The following is an 18,081-nucleotide window of genomic DNA, read 5'->3' as shown; positions in this document are numbered from 1 at the left end:
GAGAAGCTGAAAGGGTTTCACTCTGGTTTAGCCTGCTGCTCAGACTAAGCATTTGAACTTGAACTTTGAACTCCTTTGCACTTTGAACTTTTTTAAAGTTCGAACTTCGAACTAATTTGAACTTAGAACTAATTTGAACTTCTAACTTTGAAGAAGGCTGGGGGGCAGGAATTGAGGATTCCAGTTCAATTCTAACTCAGGGAACTGATGCTGAACCATTAATAATGTGAACCATTTGCTTTCATTGAAAAGCCTCATAGTATAGCCTAAGACACCACCGTCCTGAGACCTTCGCTTGTCTTGGGATGTATAAAGTCTGACATGTCACCCTGCTTCTCCTCCCTCTAGAAATAAAATTATTAAGTAGGCATTGCCAGTGAGCCAATGGGAAAGGGGGGGGGGATAAGTACAGGTAAGGTGTGAAACAAGAACAGGGTTTTGGGGAGTATGGAGATCTTTATGGCTGCTATACAACCTAGTCAGCTTAAGTTTAGGTCTCCACCAATTTTGGCAGCAGTGGCAAAACGAAAGAGAAAAACCATATAAAGTAGATGTGGCACAGGGAAAGGCAGAGATGTTTAAGCCTGTCCATCAGGCCAAGCACCCAAATTACCAATTCTGTGGTCATCAGAGCAGTCATCTGAGGAGCAGAGCGTGGGTGACAACTCTCCTCCTCAACTAATCTTCACTGAAAAACCAATTTGCCCACCCTGTGTCCTGCTTGCCATAGGTGTAGCCGGGGGGGGGGGGTTGTCTGTGTGTCAGGTGCACAACTGCCCACCTGATCAAGTAAATCAGTAAAAATACTTAACTGAGGTTCTGCCTCCCCCCTAAATCCTGGCTATGTCCATGCTGCTCACTCCCTTGTGTGTTGGTCTCCATCCTGCTCTAAAGAACTTAAGAAGAGGCTGGCTGCTGGAGGTCCTTCTCCTCCAGAATCTTCAACAGTGACCAGCCAGATGCTTGTGGGAAATTGCCTGTCATCAGGTGATGTGATGGCCTGGGACTCGGGCTTGGAACCAGAGGAGTTTTGGTCCACACCGGATCCTCTGCCTCAGGCGGCATCTGAACTGAGTCGGGGGCCTGATTCTGAAGAGCCCCAGTCCGCACAGGTTCCCCTGCAACAAGCACCAGCTGAGCTGAGTCAGGGGCTTGAGCCTGCCCTGGCTCCAGATGCGGGGATTACCTTGTTGCCCTCTGCTGTGCAATCACATGCAGCTGCTCCACTACCAGTTGGGTCAGGAGAGGCTGAGGCAGCCCTTGGGTCTAGTAACCCACCAACATCTCCCGAGCTGCAGAGACTCAAGTCTGAGAGAAGGAGAGACCTGAGTACTCACAGGAGGAGTGCTTGCCTTCGGGCAAGACAGGGAGGTGAGTCACCGGGGGATCAGGACCGGCCGTTACCCCGTCAGAGATAAAAGGCTGCTGGACCCCGCCCCAGGTTGCGGGAGCAACATTGCTGCAACCTGCCTGTTACCCTATGCCTGACCTAGGCTGGTTTCCTGCCTTGCCCCTGTTGGACTGACTCCTCGTGGAATCCTTGGGTTCGGGACCGGAGCTGGACCGTGTTGCTCGGGTTAACTCCTGGGCCCAGCACAGGTGCGTAGCTAGCTACTTTGGCACCCGGAGCAGTGGGGGCGGGGTGAGCTGCTCATGTGGGCAGGGCAGCGATCTGTGCATGGGGCAGCACAGTAATCCACGCATGGGTTGGGGCGATCTGCCCACGGGGGCAGTGCAGTGATCCACACACAGGGGCAGCGTGGCGATCTGCGCATGGGGGTGGAGCAATACTCACACGGGGCGGCGTGGTGATCCATGTATGGGGGCGGGACAATCCATGCACATGAGCGCTGGGGCGATCCGCCCAGGGGGGTGGCGCAGTGAGCTGCCCATGGAGTCCGGCTGGCAGACACAAGCCCCACGCTGCTGTTTCAAGCAGCCCTGGGCCCTGCGCCACCGCAACAGTCCCAGGAGAGACGTGTGGCTTGGGCGCACTGCGGGCCAGATCCCGTGGTAAGTGCTGCTCCCCGCGGTGTGCCATTTTGTCACCCCCTCAGGGATGACACCCGGGGTGGACCGCACCCCTCGCACCCCCCTTCCTACGCCCCTGCCTGTCATGCAGGACCACGCAAGAGCCCTCTTCCCTCCTGTGGCTTCCATAAACTGGTCTTCAGAAGCATTAGTGTCTCTGACTGTTGAGGCAGAGCGTAGCCATTGTGGCCACAGGTAGCCTTATCCTCCCCTTCATCTATGCCTTCCGAGTTGTTGTACCAGGCTGGTGGGTTTCAGTCTTCCACACACACCCTGAACAATTTCCCCTCTGTTCTCTGCTACCTTGATTTAGACAGGCCCGGTCGAAAGCAAACCTTAAGCATTTTTATTTTAGTTCTATGAGTCACAAGGCATTGCAAACAAATGGATTTCCATTTCTATTTTGGGCACCCACATGCCTTAGACATTCTTGCTTCGTCGGAAGCAAATGAAACAAAATTACAGTTAATTGCTTCTCGGAGGGCAGCGAAATGTAATCTAGCACGACAGTCTTTCTCCTCTTCCTTGTCAGGTGAATGAGTTTGGAGCTCTGATGTCGCAAGTTGAAAGAGACTTGGGGATTGCGAGTGTGGTCTATTCTGAGCATCCTGAAAACTGCACTATTGTGGTGAAGACATACAACCTGAGGACCGAAAATGAGCAGGCAGCATCACACGGGATAGAATGCATCACGCAATGTGTGATTATTACACAACAAAGAAGGATTACCAGACTTTATCTCTGAAAACATCAGTTATGTAAAATAAGCAGTCAGGTGAATCACCTCAGGAGGAAATAGGTTTGCTGATATGACAGGACACTTCTCCTAATCTTTTGAACTTCCTTTCTGGGACAGACATTTTGGCCTAAGTATTTGTATTGCCTCCCATGATTCCCTGAATTCCAGCTGGAGAACGATTTCAAAGATACTACTGAACAGAACTATGTTTCATGTCAATACATACCCTGTAAGATTTCTCTCTCTCTCTCTCTCTCTCTCTCTCTCTCTCTCTCTCTCTCTCTCTCTCTCTGTGTGTGTGTGTAGATCAGGAATGGAGAACCTGTAGCTCTCTGGATATTGTTTGGACTTCAACTCTCACTATCCCTTGTCAGCATGGCCAACGGTCAGGGATGATGGGAGTTGTAGGCCCACAATGTATTGAAGGTCACAGGTTCCCCCATCCCTGGTCTAAAGTGGTTTCAAAGACCTACACTTTAATATATTCAATGAATACAATAAAATAACTTTTTCAGATTAACTTGTTAAGTGTTTTTTGTGTTCACTCAGCCTCCCAAATCACAGCTGTTAAGAGCTACACCCTTAGCAGATGCATTATTTAGGAAATTTAGACATGGCATGGTTTTCTATCTTGTGATTAGTTCCAGATTCACTGGATACCTGTTTTTCACAATGGAAAGATATGTAAATCACTACTGGCTTAAGTTATTTTCTGAAGATGTAAGATCTAAGGATAGACAATGGCTTCGAAAGATATTAGAGGGCTAAATGAAGCTTTAATGTTCACCAGTTGTGCCTGGATGAGACCAATCTGTGGTCTGATCCAGCAGGGATAGGTGTACAATATATTTCTAATTTCACTTATAGACTAATGGTGGTGACTGACCAGGAGTGGGACCTTGGGGTTGCAGACCTTCCAGGTGTCCCTATTTTCCAGGGACCACCCTGAATTTACCATCCTGGGTTCTGATTTGACCTTGCAATGTCCTCCTTTTCCTTAGGATGTTCCTATTTTCATTGGAGAAATGTTGGAAGTATGGAGTTATGCAACCCCAGAGCCAAGGGGATTAGAAGACATCTGAAGGCAACCCTGTATAAGGAAGTTTTTTTAAAGTGATTAATGTTTTATTATGTTTTTATATATCTTAGAAGCTGCCCAGAGTGGCTGGGGCAACCCAGTCAGATGGGCAGGGTATAAATAAAACAATTATTGTTGTTGTTGTTATTGAATAGGATGTCCCTATTTTCATCAGAGAAATGCTGGAAGATATGGGGTTGTAGCAGGTAGCTCGCTGAAGATGTGAAATTCGTGTGCAGCAGCAGTGAAAAAGGCAACTCTTGTGCTGGGGATCATTAGGAGAGGGCTTGCAAATTAAACTGCTGTGATCACAATCCCGTTATAAAAATCTATGTTGCAACAGCATTTGCAGTATTGTGTACAGTTCTGGTATCAGAAACGATATCGTAGAGCCGAGAAAAGTTCAGGAAAGGGCAACTGAAATGATTGAGGGGATGGAGCAACTCAAGGAAAGATGACAACATTGGAGGGGTGGGTGGGTTGGTTTAAGAAAAAAGTATGGAGTATCATGATAGAGGTGTCTAGATTTATGCATGGTATGAATGATATAATTTTGATGAGTCTAGAACTCAGGGCCATCCAATGAAGTAAACGGTGGGAGATTTAGAACAAATGAAAGTACTTCTTTATGCAACGCATAGTTAGACTGTGAAACGCACTCTCACAGGGAACATGAGAAAGCCAAATCCACAATTAAGCAACGTATTTGGGATGTTGAATTGCAATGCCATGTGAGTGAAATGACCAGGTAGCCTGAAATCAAAGATAATGGGAGGGGGTTTACTTCAGCAAGGTATTTATCTAAGCTAGGTAAAGGGTAAAGGGACCCCTGACCATTAGGTCCAGTCATGGCCAACTTTGGGGTTGCGGCGCTCATTTCGCTTTATTGGCCGAGGGAGCCGGCGTACAGCTTCCGGGACATGTGGCCAGCATGACTAAGCTGCTTCTGGCGAACCAGAGCAGTGCATGGAAACGCCCTTTACCTTGCCGCCAGAGCAGTACCTATTTATCTACTTGCACTTTGACGTGCTTTCAAACTGCTAGGTTGGCAGGAGCTGGGACCGAGCAACAGGAGTTCACCCCGTCATGGGGATTCGAACCGCGACCTTCTGATTGGCAAGCCCTAGGCTCTGTGGTTTAACCCACTGCGCCACCCGCGTCCCTATTTATCTAAGCTATAAATACCCAAATTTAGAAGATCTGTTACCCTTGCCAGATTTGATTGGTTGATTGAATGTCCTACCATCTGCATTACTGCAGGGCAGAACTGAAGGTAAACCATATTCAGAGCAAATATGCCCATACGGTTTGAGGGAAGTTGAAACTGTTACTCATGTTCTATTATATTGTCATGACTATAGGGACATATGTTCACACCGTTAGGCCTTGGTTCATGGAAGACAATCTTACTCAGCTACGAGTGATCGCAGAAGAAGAAGAGGAAGAAGAAGAAGAAGAAGAGGAAGAAGAAGAAGAAGAAGAAGAAGAAGAAGGAGAAGAAGAAGAAAGATTTATCACTCCAATCATGCAATGAACCCGAAACAGATCTGATGACCACTACTTAAAATATCTAATTGAGCACAGGGAACCTGAGATTACTTTTAAAGTGGCCAAATTTTGTGCAGCTGCTATAAAACTAAGGAGACATGCTCTGAATGAATCTAATTGCCGTTGTCTTAACATGCATATTTTAAATTAGCGATTAAGGTCTTAACCTACACATTTTAATTGTTTTATAACTATATTATTTACCATGCTCGAGCTTATAGAGTTTAATTTTAACCTTTGTATATTTACATGTTCTCTACCGCTGTATATGTCCATATTTCTGGTCTGTGACCATAATAAATCGATTCATTCGTTCATTCGCTCCCCACAGGAGGCAGAGATGCCCATCAACTTGGATGGGTTTAAAGTCATGGAGGATGATGCTACCAATGGCTACTAGCCATGATGGTTATGCTCTCCCTTCACTGTCGAAGGCAACATCCTTCTGAATGCCAGTTGTGGAGAATCGCAAGTGTGGAGCGTTGCTGTTACCCTCAGGTCCTTCTTCCTGGCTTCCCATGGGCATTGGCTTGGTCACCGTGAGAACAGGATGCTGGACCAAATGGTCCTTTGGTCTGATCCAGCAAGGTCTTCTTACTTTCTTATAGTTCTTCTTGCATTTGTATGGGCATCCTGAATTATTACTTGAGCAGCAAACACATTGTATCAGCAAAGGGGTGAAATGTTAGTCCCACATGCATTTTTCTGCAATGTTTTAGAAAACAGGCAGAAAAAGCCTTCTCCAAAGCCATTGCAATCATAATATTTGAGAAATAAAAACGAACCCATACATTCAACCCCAAAATAAGTTGTGTATCAGAATTAAATGTGGAAGATCCCCAGAATTCGCCATTAGAGTGACTCATGGGCTTAAAAAAAATCTCATTAAAACTTCCGCTGTAAAAATTACTGTCAGCCGAAAGGGCAGACACAATAACTCTTGATTAAATGAAATTGCACTGGGGTGTGGAATAAATTATGGGCTGGCAGGAAGGCTCACGGTTGCTGTGATTTGTCTGTTTTGTGGTAAGTGGCCACAAGCTGGTTTGCTGCTGATGACCTGTCACCTTTTGGTAGTACTGTGGGTATACCAATGAGTATGTTGAGGTTTGTAACATTATGCAAGCATTGTTCTTTCTGCATTTTAGGGTTCATTGGCTGCCAACGTGGTGCCCACCAGTGCCTCTTTCGCCAACTGCAAAAGGTCTCAATAAAGATCCCCTCAAAAGTCCATAATGTAACAAGACACAGATTTTCTCTTCCTGCTCAGCTCCTCTTTGTACTAAACCAGCCTCTCCCACACTGAACGTGCCACTTGGATGCAAGGATTGGGCCCCCCCCTCTCCTTTGCATTCTGAACAGGGGAGAGGTGCTAAGAGCAAGCATTGCAGTGGCTGAGGTAGGTGCCTTTCCCCACTGATATTTTTTTGTGGGGCGGGGGTCAAGGCCAGTAGAGGAGAAGTGGAGCTGGTATAAGAGTCCATTTCTGGTGAGATCTCGCAAGACTTTGGCAAGCAGTCATGAGATTTCAGCAAGCTATTGTGAGATTTGGGTAAGCTCTTGCGAAATATCACAGGAAAACAGAGCTGATCGCAGGAGCCAACTCCTCGGGGCTGAGGGGTTTTTGACCCCCCCCTAAAATATTTGAAGGGGCTGGCTCCCCCAAAGTTGATAGGCATTGCCACTCAAATGGTGTCCATGCACTGCATCATGTGATTGATTGTGCAGGGTGGGGCTTACCTACCCCCCCCCCCAATATTTAATTCAATTTCAAGTCGCTAAATTACTCTGAGAATTGCAGCTCTATGAGAGGATGAGGGATCTCCTAACCGCTCCCAGCATCCTTAACAAACTACCCTTCCTGAGTTGCTTTGGGGGAAGCCATGAGGGTTTAAAGTGGTCTCACAGTGCTTGGAATGCAAATGTGGCTCGTGTGTAAATATTTTCACCTCTATCACTAATGCCATTCCCTCCATTCAGTTAGACCAGGATCTCCAGGGTCTCATGACCTGTTGACTTAAACCATTTTCAGACTTGTCACTTACAAAAAAAATAAAATAAAAATCCTTGGCATGGCTGGGCTGCTGATGGTGTGCTCTGCTCCCGAAGTCGTAGCAAAGCCTCTCAGCATTAGATTGCTGTCATGTTGCTTGCTGCTTCCCTGCGCCCTTGGGCCATAATTCACCCTCCTTTTGATTGCTCTGCCATTCTAAGACTTTAGATAATGGGCTATTATTCTCAGAATATTGCTATTATAGTTTATTAATAGGCTCAGGGAAAATTTATAGCTGCAAACTCGGGGAGATTAGCAATTGGAGTGTTGTCATTCTCTCGACGGGCAATTACGTTTGGCAAAGCCGTTGACAGGAGGGAAGGACCTGGGGTTCCGCCTCCCTCAGTTTGCAGTGGCATTCATGACCTCTGTAATCCATGTAGATTAAGCAGTAGGTGGTCTCTAAACACACACACACACACACACACACACACACACACACACACACACACAAAATGGGAAGGCCAATTCTGCAGCTCCACAAAGGAAGAAACTCATCACCAAAAAAGAATTGAAAAAGGACACCGATTTGCATATGCTACATTCTATATATGGATAGGAAAATAAGAGGAGCCTGCTGGATCAGGCCAGGGGCCCATCTAGTCCAGCATTCATCAGGAGTTCAGCCTACACTCGAGTAGGACTCTGGCAGAGACACATGCCTGATTGGCATGTTCTATCCCTCCTGGTCGATCGTTCAGGAGCTTCATAAGCTTTCTTCAGCCTGAACATCACAGCGGCCAATGCCAACTGACACCGGCACACTTAGGGATCCACAGAGTTTGCGCAACTTGCGTGACAGACCTCAGCAACTCAGCATTTTGGCTAATCTACTTTAATTACATATAAACACACATGGAGCATTGCAACATGGCTCCCTCTCTCTCTAGCATCAGACAGCAAAGAGAAAAAGAACAAAGGACAATAGTCCCACTTCACGGAACACAGTAAAACAAACATCCTGTCTCCGTCACTTCCCACTCTGTGGAGTCAAAACATATACCGTCACGTGATAGACAAAAATCCCACAACTGCAATCATGGAGGAGGAATTCTAACAGTTCTCACAATGACTTGTGGGAAACCTGAGCACAAGAGCCCTCTCTCCTCCTGGGGCTCCCAGCAACTGGTATTCAGAAGCATTACTGCCTTGAACCATGCAGGCAGAGCAGAGCCGTTGTGGATAGTAGCCATCTGTAGTCTTCCCTCCATTAATTTGTCTGATCCTCTTTTAAACCCATCCAAGTTGATAGTCATCACCACCTCCTGTGGAAGTGAGTTCCATTGTTTCGTGATTATGCATTTTGTGAAGAAGTACTTTCTTTAATCTTATTCCTCCAACGCTCAGCTTTGTTAGATGTCCACAAGTTAGAGAGATATGAGAAAGGGAGAAAACCTTTTTGTGATTCAGCTTCTCTAAGCTATGCATGATTTTATTAACTGCTATCATGCTGTCTCTTCCTCACCTTTCCCATCAACTGAGAAGTCCCAAATGCTGCAACCTTTCTTCATGGGGTGGGAGGTGAGATGGGGTCGCTCCATCCTATTGATCATTTTGGTCACTCTTTTTATAACCGTGTCCAACTTCCAGCTTTAGAAGTAATCTAACTTAGAAATCCAAGACAGCTCCCATTATGATGGGGAAGACTGCTCAGGTGTCTGGTACAGTTGGCTGTCCAGGGGTTGACAAGTAGCCTCAAGACACTCCCTGTTGTTGCTTCTTATGGGTCTTCCATAAGTTAAAGCTATGGTTTTCCCAGTAGTCATGTATGGAAGTGAGAGCTGGACCATAAAGAAGGCTGATCGCCGAAGAATTGATGCTTTTGAATTCTGGTGCTGGAGGAGACTCTTGAGAGTCCCATGGACTGCAAGAAGATCAAACCTATCCATTCAGAAGGAAATCAGCCCTGAGTGCTCACTGGAAGGACAGATTGTGAAGCTGAGGCTCCAATACTTTGGCCACCTCATGAGAAGAGAAGACTCCCTGGAAAAGACCCTGATGTTGGGAAAGATGGAGGGCACAAGGAGAAGGGGACGACAGAGGACGAGATGGTTGGACAGTGTTCTTGAAGCTACCAGCATGAGTTTGACCAAACTGCGGGAGGCAGTGGAAGACAGGAGTGCCTGGCGTGCTCTGGTCCATGGGGTCACAAAGAGTCGGACACGACTGAACGACTAAACAACAACAACAACAAATGGTTCTTCATCTTTATCTGCCTGTACTATACATTTAAAGCAGTACAACTTCAGTCTTGACCCCCCCCCACAAAGAATCCTGGGAAGTGTAGCTTGTTAAGGATGCTGTGGAGACGCTATTCCCCTCACAGAGTTACTCAGAGTGGTTTCGCTGTCAATCCCTCACCCCAGGGAACTGTGGGAAATATAGCTCTGTGAGGGGAATAGGGGGTCTCAGCAACAACTTCTCTTTGACCTTAGATCAGCATTCCCCAACTTGGTGCATTAAAAATGTTTTTGGGACTGCAGCTGATGTAATCCAAACATCTGAAAGGCAGCGGGTTGGGGAAACCTGTCTTTGACCACAAAGCCCAAAGACCTGACTTTTAGGCCTTCTTCTGGTCAAACACTGAATCATGCCCCCTTGGTCTGGAGAAGTTGCTGGGTAGTTAAAACACCCAGTGCTTCATGCACAGATCTACCAAAGGCTCCTCAAACCACCTTGTACAGTGTGGTAGTCAAGGAGAATCAGTGCTATCACAGCCAGCTGAGCAAACACAGGTGTGTTAGCCCACACCTTTCGCTGCAGGCAGAAGCAGCAGAACTTGTCTTGTTGGGTTCCTTGGGTGGAGTGTGAAGTTGGCAACAAAGAACTTCCATGTTCCCTTCCTGTAGCGTGTGTGGGTTTCCCCCTTCTAATTCTCCTCCTAAGTTCCTTCCACCGAAACCTCCCTGTTTCAGCAGAGGTCATGGGGGGTTCTTACCATAGGGCAAAGCCAACACAAACATTGTGGGTGGGGCAGAATTGTTCCAGCTCAACGTGCCGTGAATGGGCCAACAACATGTTGGATAACCTGTTGTCACCATGGTTGGAAGAATCTCTAACATTTGGCTCTGTTGACATTGAATTAGTCACCTAGCCTAGGGGTAACAAGAGGGTGGAAGGAAAGGAGAGAGAGAATATACTCCCAAGACAACTTTTTCAGTTTGCATGACAGGTGCCAAAGCTTTAGTCATAAATTACTTTCAATGAGGGAAAAGGTAAAATGCTTCAGCTTTTGGGGGCTGGCAATCTCTCCAATGCCTGCTAGAGAAGCATCATTCTAGGCCAGGCACCCCCAAACCTGGCCCTCCAAGATCTTTTGGGACTACAAGTCCCATCATCCCTAGCTAACAGGACCAGTGGTCAGGGATGATGGGAATTGTAGTCCCAAAAACATCAGGAGGGCCGAGTTTGCGGATGCCTGTTCTAGGCAATAGGGCTGTTCACACATTGCATTCAACAACTGCACAATCTGTATATCCATAAGGCTTTCCCCCTTATTAGGCTGAACACAGGTATGCAAGCTGTCTATACACATGTTCAATGGTTTGTGTGTGTGAGCACAGCAGGGTTCAAATCTCCACTCGGACATAAAAGCTCAGAGGGTGCCTCCAGGCCAGTCACTGCCTCTCAGCCTATCCTACCTCACAGGGCTGTTGTGCCTATTGAGGAGGGGGAAGAATCATGTACAGCACCTTGAGCTCCTTGAACGAAAGAGGTAAAGGTAAAGGGACCCCTGACCATTAGGTCCAGTCATGGCCGACTCTGGGGTTGCGGCACTCATCTGGCTTTATTGGCCGAGGGAGCCGGCATACAGCTTCCGGGTCATGTGGCCAGCATGACTATGCTGCTTCTGGCAAACCAGAGCAGCGCACAGAAACTCCGTTTACCTTCCCTCTGGAGTGGTACCTATTTATCTACTTGCACTTTGACGTGCTTTTGAACTGCTAGGTTGGCAGGAGCTGGGACCGAGCAACAGCAGCTCACCCCGTTGTGGGGATTCGAACTGCCGACCTTCTGATCGGCAAGTCCTAGGCTCTGTGGTTTAACCCACAGCGCTACCCGCGTCCATTGAACGAAAGAAGTGGGATGTAAATGCAACAAACAAATAATAAACAAGCAAACTATTGTGTATGAAGGGAAACAGACTGCACACTCAAGGAACATTACCTGTCAATAACCCTCTGAATGCACAGCTCAGCTACTGTGTTTACAGGTACACATATTGTACGCAGGTGATTTGTCTGCTTTCTTTTCTTCTCTTTTTTAACAACAACAACAAAAGCCCATACTTCTGGAGCAAGCAAAATGCAAATATTTGTGGCTTTCTGAGGCCACCTTAATCTCCCTCCCTTAATCCTGCTCTCCATGTTAAGCACCATTCTGCTCTTTGTGAACTGCCTCCTTCCCACTTGCTCCTCTGTTGACTCGCCTGTGATTCCATCATGCCAGGCAAACAGCTCGAGAGACTTTTGGATTGTGTGCTGAATGCTGCAGCAACGGCCTTAATCCACTGAACAAATAAGGAGGCTATGATCAAGGACAGCACTTTGAGCATTGGGCTCAGTTGTTATGAACCCCTAGAAAACTCACACTTTGCCATGTTTACTTGACACTTTTTCACTTCCCGTTTGTCCTGGGCAGATGATGGACCCTTCAGAGAAGCCGCCATTTCTCTGTGGGAAGAGACCTTATGGGGTTATTTGTAGTGCTGTGCTGAAGAGAGAAAGAAAAGTCCAGCAGTTTCCCCTGCAACGAAATATGCTTCTCTATTGTCATATAATCAGCATTATCTCATCACTGCATTGTGAAAGTGCCTATCTAATAAAAAATCCCCAAATCTAGTTTAGCCGATGCAATATTAAAGTGCGGTTCCAAGATTTGTTTGCAGAACAGGACATGGATACCAGTACTTTATCTAGCTTTTCCAATGCTTTCCTCACATTAAAATTGCACATTGGTAAAGTGCTTACCTGAGCTAAATCTACCTTTTCTCTGCAAAGCACTTAAGAGTCCTACATTTTCAGACTAGGAAGTCTGATTTTCTGGAAGATCAAGAAAATCATCAGTTGCTGGAAACCACAGGAGGGGAGAAAGAACTTATGTACAGGTCCTGCTAGAGGGTTTCCCACAGGTATCAGGGTGACCACAGTGAGAACCGGATGCTGAACCAGATGGGACACTGATCCAGTAGGCATTTATTCTTATGTTCATATCTTGGCAGATGGAGGAATTAACATCCGGGGATGCCTTGACTGAAGCTGTTATGACTACATGGAAGCAGATGTTGGACAGATCATCTTCAGCTTCCGACGAGGAAGCTGGAACAAGACAAGACACCCTCCTTTTAGAGAGGCAACATCTTCTGTGAGTTTCTGCGAGGGTTATGTTCTCCACACTGCTTTGAGCATTGCCTCCATATCCATGGGCCCACCATTTCCCCCTCACATCAAAAGCGACCGTCCTTCTCTTTCAAGACAGCCCATCTCTTGAGTGCCAACAAGCAGGCCTGTCCGGTTCTGCGTTGGGACTCCCCCAAACCCAATTCATCTTCAATGAATGTTCCAATTGTGCCCTTCCTCGCCTGGGTGTCGCGTTGGGAGGGAAATGCCGAAGAATGCGAGTGATGGGGACTTTTGTGTGTCTGTGTGCGCTGTTCCACTTTTTCTCACTCCAGGCTCTTTGTGCGGCTCTCCCCGCCCGCCCATCCTCCCACTCTGCCTTCCCTTCTCCCTTCCCATTGAAATGTCAGATGCAGCAGTTGTCTATAGCTGAAAGAGCGGCTCCCTGGTGGGAACGGAATGCCCTTCTAACCCAAAGGAATAAATAGAGGCCTCTTCCTCCCTTTGGTGTGTTTCTCGGCCCAAGCAATAAGGAGCCAGTTTCTTTTCACCTTGGCTTTGTGAATGATGGGCTTGAGCTGCAGCTTGAAGGAGACTCTGCTCTTTTCCCACCAGATGAAATGTTGGGACGCACAGGGCTGTGTTTGTTGTTGGGCTTCTCCTTTGAGGCATGTCGTGCACAAAAAGACTACTGATCCACTTTGGGCTGTGTAGTTTATAGAATGGGGAATTCCTCTGTTCCTGGGGAACTTGCCTTGTGCGCAGTGTCCTAAAGAGGGGATCAGGATAAAGAAGCAGCCAGAGGTCAGCCTCCCCCCCCCAACAGAAATGATCAAGATGTGAATAAAAACTTGGCTTTGGCTGTAAGTTCAGGAACAAGAGGCTATAATTGCTACCTCTTTAGAATTACCGGTATTATTATTATTATTATTATTATTATAGCAGGCCAAGTCCATCAATCAGGCCACATTCACACCATCCATTTAAAGCACCATGATGATACCACTTGACATGACATGTTTTACAGTCATGGCTTCCCCCAAACGATTATGGGGGCTGTAGTTTGTTAAGGGTGCTGAGAGTACTTAGGTTGGCCCAATTCTCCTTCCATAGCCAGAATTGACAGAGTGGTTTAACAATCAGTCCCCCTTCACAGAGAAATCTGGGAATTGTAGCTCTATGTGAGGATTAAGGGTCTATTATGGTGAAGGAGGAGACTCTTGAGAGTCCCATGGACTGCAAGAAGATCAAACCTATCCATTCTGAAGGAAATCAGCCCTGAGTGCTCACTGGAAGGACAGATCGTGAAGCTGAGACTCCAATACTTTGGCCACCACATGAGAAGAGAAGACTCCCTGGAAAAGACCCTGATGTTGGGAAAGATGGAGGGCACAAGGAGAAGGGGACGACAGAGGACAAGATGGTTAGATAGTGTTCTCGAAGCTACCAGCATGAGTTTGACTAAACTGCAGGAGGCAGTGGAAGACAGAAGTGCCTGGCGTGCTCTGGTCCATGGGGTCACGAAGAGTCGGACACGTCTAAACGACTAAACAACAACAACAACAACTCTCAGCAATCTTTACATGTGGAAGCTCCCAGAATTCCTTGGGGGACTCTTAAAATGGCATCATAATTCTTTAAATGTGTGGTGTGAATTTGGCCAGAGTCTACTTTGATTATTGCTATCATTGGATATATTATTGCTATCACCACTACTATTATTATTAGCTGATGTCCAAAGTTTGAGTAACCAGGTTGCTCATTTTGATCATCCTCTTGCATCTTCGTTAACTGTTCTATGGCCTTCTGATGACACTGGAATTGGCTTCTTGCTTTGGCCATTGTCTAGCTGCCATCTTGCTTTTTGCAGGTGTGCTACTCAAGGAGGGGAGCTATGCCTTGACTTTTTAATTCCTGGTTTCTCACCACCCACCCAACCTGGATGCCTGAGCTCCCTAAGTAATCCCCTCCCTCACCAGAGCTTTCTGAAATGGTAAATGTTTGCTGGGGGGGGGGGGGATATGTGTTTTTCTTGTGAAATGTTTCACCCTGGTGCAGCTTATTTCCATTGAGCATGGGGACATGTTGCACTGGTGTGGGAAATAAGGATTTCAACTGTGACATTCCACAGGTCCCTTCCAGGCATTTCACAAGTGATGTTAGGGGAGGAAGGTTGTTGGTCTCTCACGGCACAAGGGGCATCTATAGAAAGTGAATCTACACTCAGCTTAAAACAGCTTTTATGCTCTGTGTACAGATATGGAACATATCTGAAAGCATGGAAACACACACTTTGTAAGAAGTAAAATCTATGCATTAGCCCAGCAGAATTCCAGACCTATATCATAGTATCCAGTATCTGGTGGGCTGTATGTTAGCCACCCCTAATTTGCTTATCTTTAGCTGCATTCAGATGGCAATTTATTGTGCTTCCCTGATGTTTCCCTAACTATTAATTTCCACATTACACTTGTGCTTTCACACAATGCAAAAATCTGTTCTCGAAATCCAGCAGAATCTAGTGGAAATTCAGCATTCATTTCTGTGTTAATTGTTTTCCGTGTGTGTGTGTGTACCATTTGCAGGTACCTTAACCCAGAAAATAATGGAAACTGTAAAGTGTTGAAATTTGGGGTTCAATACCAGCATATAATTCTTTCCTGCCATTTTCATGGGTGAATCATGGTGGAACAGAAGCACAGATGTGCAGGAAGGCTGAGGGAGTAGCGATATAGGTTGACATGATGGCATATCAGTAAAAAAAAGCCACAGTTCCAAATGCTCTCCAAAAAGGATCTCCACCTAGGAGATTGGCAGTTCTCCCATTTGGCGCCAAGGCTTGTGAAATAGTTTCAGGTGCAACTGGGTGTGAGCACAGATCCCATCCAAAATGCAGTCACCTGCCCTGATAACCCATCTGCTAGTTTTATTATTTGTTCTTTTCTATTCTATCATAAATGTGCATTGTGTTTTATATTGGGAATACAGAGATATCCCTGTACCAAAGAGCCAACAGTTTAAGCTGCATAGATCACATACATTTAAAGCACCCCTCCCAAGAATCCATGGAACTGTAGTTTGTTAAGGGTGCTGGGAATTGTGAGGGGTAAACTACACCTCCCGTGATTCTTTCTTTTTTGGGGGGGGAGCTATGCTTCAAACGTGCTTTAAATCTATGGTGTGTACACAGCCACTGTTGCCATTCATTGTTAGCAGCCAAGCTGTGCTGAAATGAACAGAAAGGCTTTGAATAGCAAGGCAGACACAGGCTAAAACATTATGTTGCATTTTAATGATGTTACATTCTTTAAGGCTCCACAATAGGTTGGGCTATATAAGCTCAAGTACAGATGAAACGCACAGATACACTGTAGAAAATCGAAGGAATAGTCTTGGTTGCCATGTGGCAGTATTCAGATCGATGTGGCCTCTAGATTCCTTTCCCCTCTGATGTGGTGTTTGCTTTTCCCAGAGATGCATCATTATTCTCGTCCCAAACTCTTGAGCAGAGAGCACTGAAAACCCTTGGGATCTACCCATAAGAAATTGGACGCCGTGTAGAAGAGGCTATTCTTTAATGACCCCTGTCTCTTTGCACTAATTCCGGGCTGGACCATCTAGGTGAGTTGGCAGAACGGGCTGGTAGACTGAACAGCTCTGTGAGCTGATGTCTGTGGGATCAGCTGCTTTCTCACAGCCTTTTTACAGCCAGGGTTCAAAGACAAATGTGCTTGGAGAGAAGAAAAGGCCCCACAAGGCAAGCTTGTCAAAAGGAGATTGGTTTCCATTTCTCCCAGGCTCCCCTTCCGGCTAAGGGCTGCCCCCACCTTCTCAGCCACTGGTCTGAAACAAAAGATAGGCAATGTTTGGTGGGGCTGGAGGGGAACAGACACAGTATTTCCATTTGTATGCGATCTTCCACCCTCCCATTCTAGGGTATGCCTTAAAATGAGTGTCAATAGACAAAAGAGAGAGGAAAACCCCCCAGCAATAATTCACACAGGGCATAGTTAAACTCCGGAATTCACTTCCAAAGGAGGCAGCGATGGCCACCAGCTTGGATGGCTTTCAAAGAAGTTTGGATGAGCATATCAAGGATAAGTCTACCAATGGCTACCAGCCACAAGTGTCTATGCTTTGCTTTCACTGCCACACACTCCTCTCAGCACTGTTTCTCACCCTTTGCCCAGCAGGTTCCACCACAGGCATTTTTAAATGTAAGTTGCTTCTTGGAGACTTTCTTAGGTAACCAGTCCAGTTCTGCATGGGCATCATCTTGTATTGTTCCTCTGGCAGAACATGAAGCTTCTGGCTTTGAGGTTCACGCCACTTAATACATACAAGCTGCAAACAATGGACTGGATGTCTGAGATACATCTGCGTAGCCAGCCATTGTCCTCCTATTCTATTGTCCAAGTCTATCACCTTTATACCTGAGGAACAGAAAGAAGATTTTGTGACATTGTCCAAAAGCCCAGGTTGCAATCCAGAAAGCTTTCACTACCAGAGGCAGTGTGCTTCGGAATGCCAGTTGCTGGGAATCACAAGTGGGAAGAGTAGTGTTGTTGCCCTCAGGTCCTGCTTGTGAGTTGCCCATTTTGGTATCTGGTTGCTCACTGTGAGAACAGGAAGCTGAACTAGATGGGTCTCTGATCTGAACAAGCGGCCAGGTTGTTCTTATGCTATTAGTAATGATGTCTCAAAGTTATGAAACACATTAGAGGTACATCAGTATTATTATATTTAATCCAGATGGGGGAAGAGAGAGAGAGAGAAGATTAAGAGTTCAGACACCATTTTGTATTGACTAAACACACACAGTGTTTTTGGGTGCTGAGACCCAGTGCTTGCTCATCGGCACATGTTCATCACAACTTCTGAGCACAAACGGGACATGTATAGGTGCTGGTCATAGTTGGACCACGACAATTTGCCAAAGGATGGTGTCCTCATTCTGTGGACATAAGCTGACTGGACAGGCAGTTGACTCTAATGTCAACACTGGTGATGGACAGTATCATCCTGCAGTTAGTAGATGAGCTGTTGCTGGTTGTGTGCATAGTAACTCTGCAAAAAGCACACAAAAAGAGTGCCTACATTCAAATGTGTTGCCTGAACAGGGATAGGGAGCAGTTTGCCAAAGGCCACCTAGGATTTCCTGATTCCCAACTCAGGAAATGAGTTGAGACCATCCTTGAGCTTGGCCTGGAAGCTGCAGCTGGTGCAAAATGCAGTGGCCTGCCTGCTCCCTGAAGCAGATGATCACCATCATGTTATGCTGCCATTGAAAGAA

Source organism: Podarcis muralis, chromosome 14, assembly GCF_964188315.1.
Source record: "Podarcis muralis chromosome 14, rPodMur119.hap1.1, whole genome shotgun sequence".
NCBI classification, from domain to species: domain Eukaryota; kingdom Metazoa; phylum Chordata; class Lepidosauria; order Squamata; family Lacertidae; genus Podarcis; species Podarcis muralis.
This window is presented reverse-complemented; position numbering follows the sequence as displayed.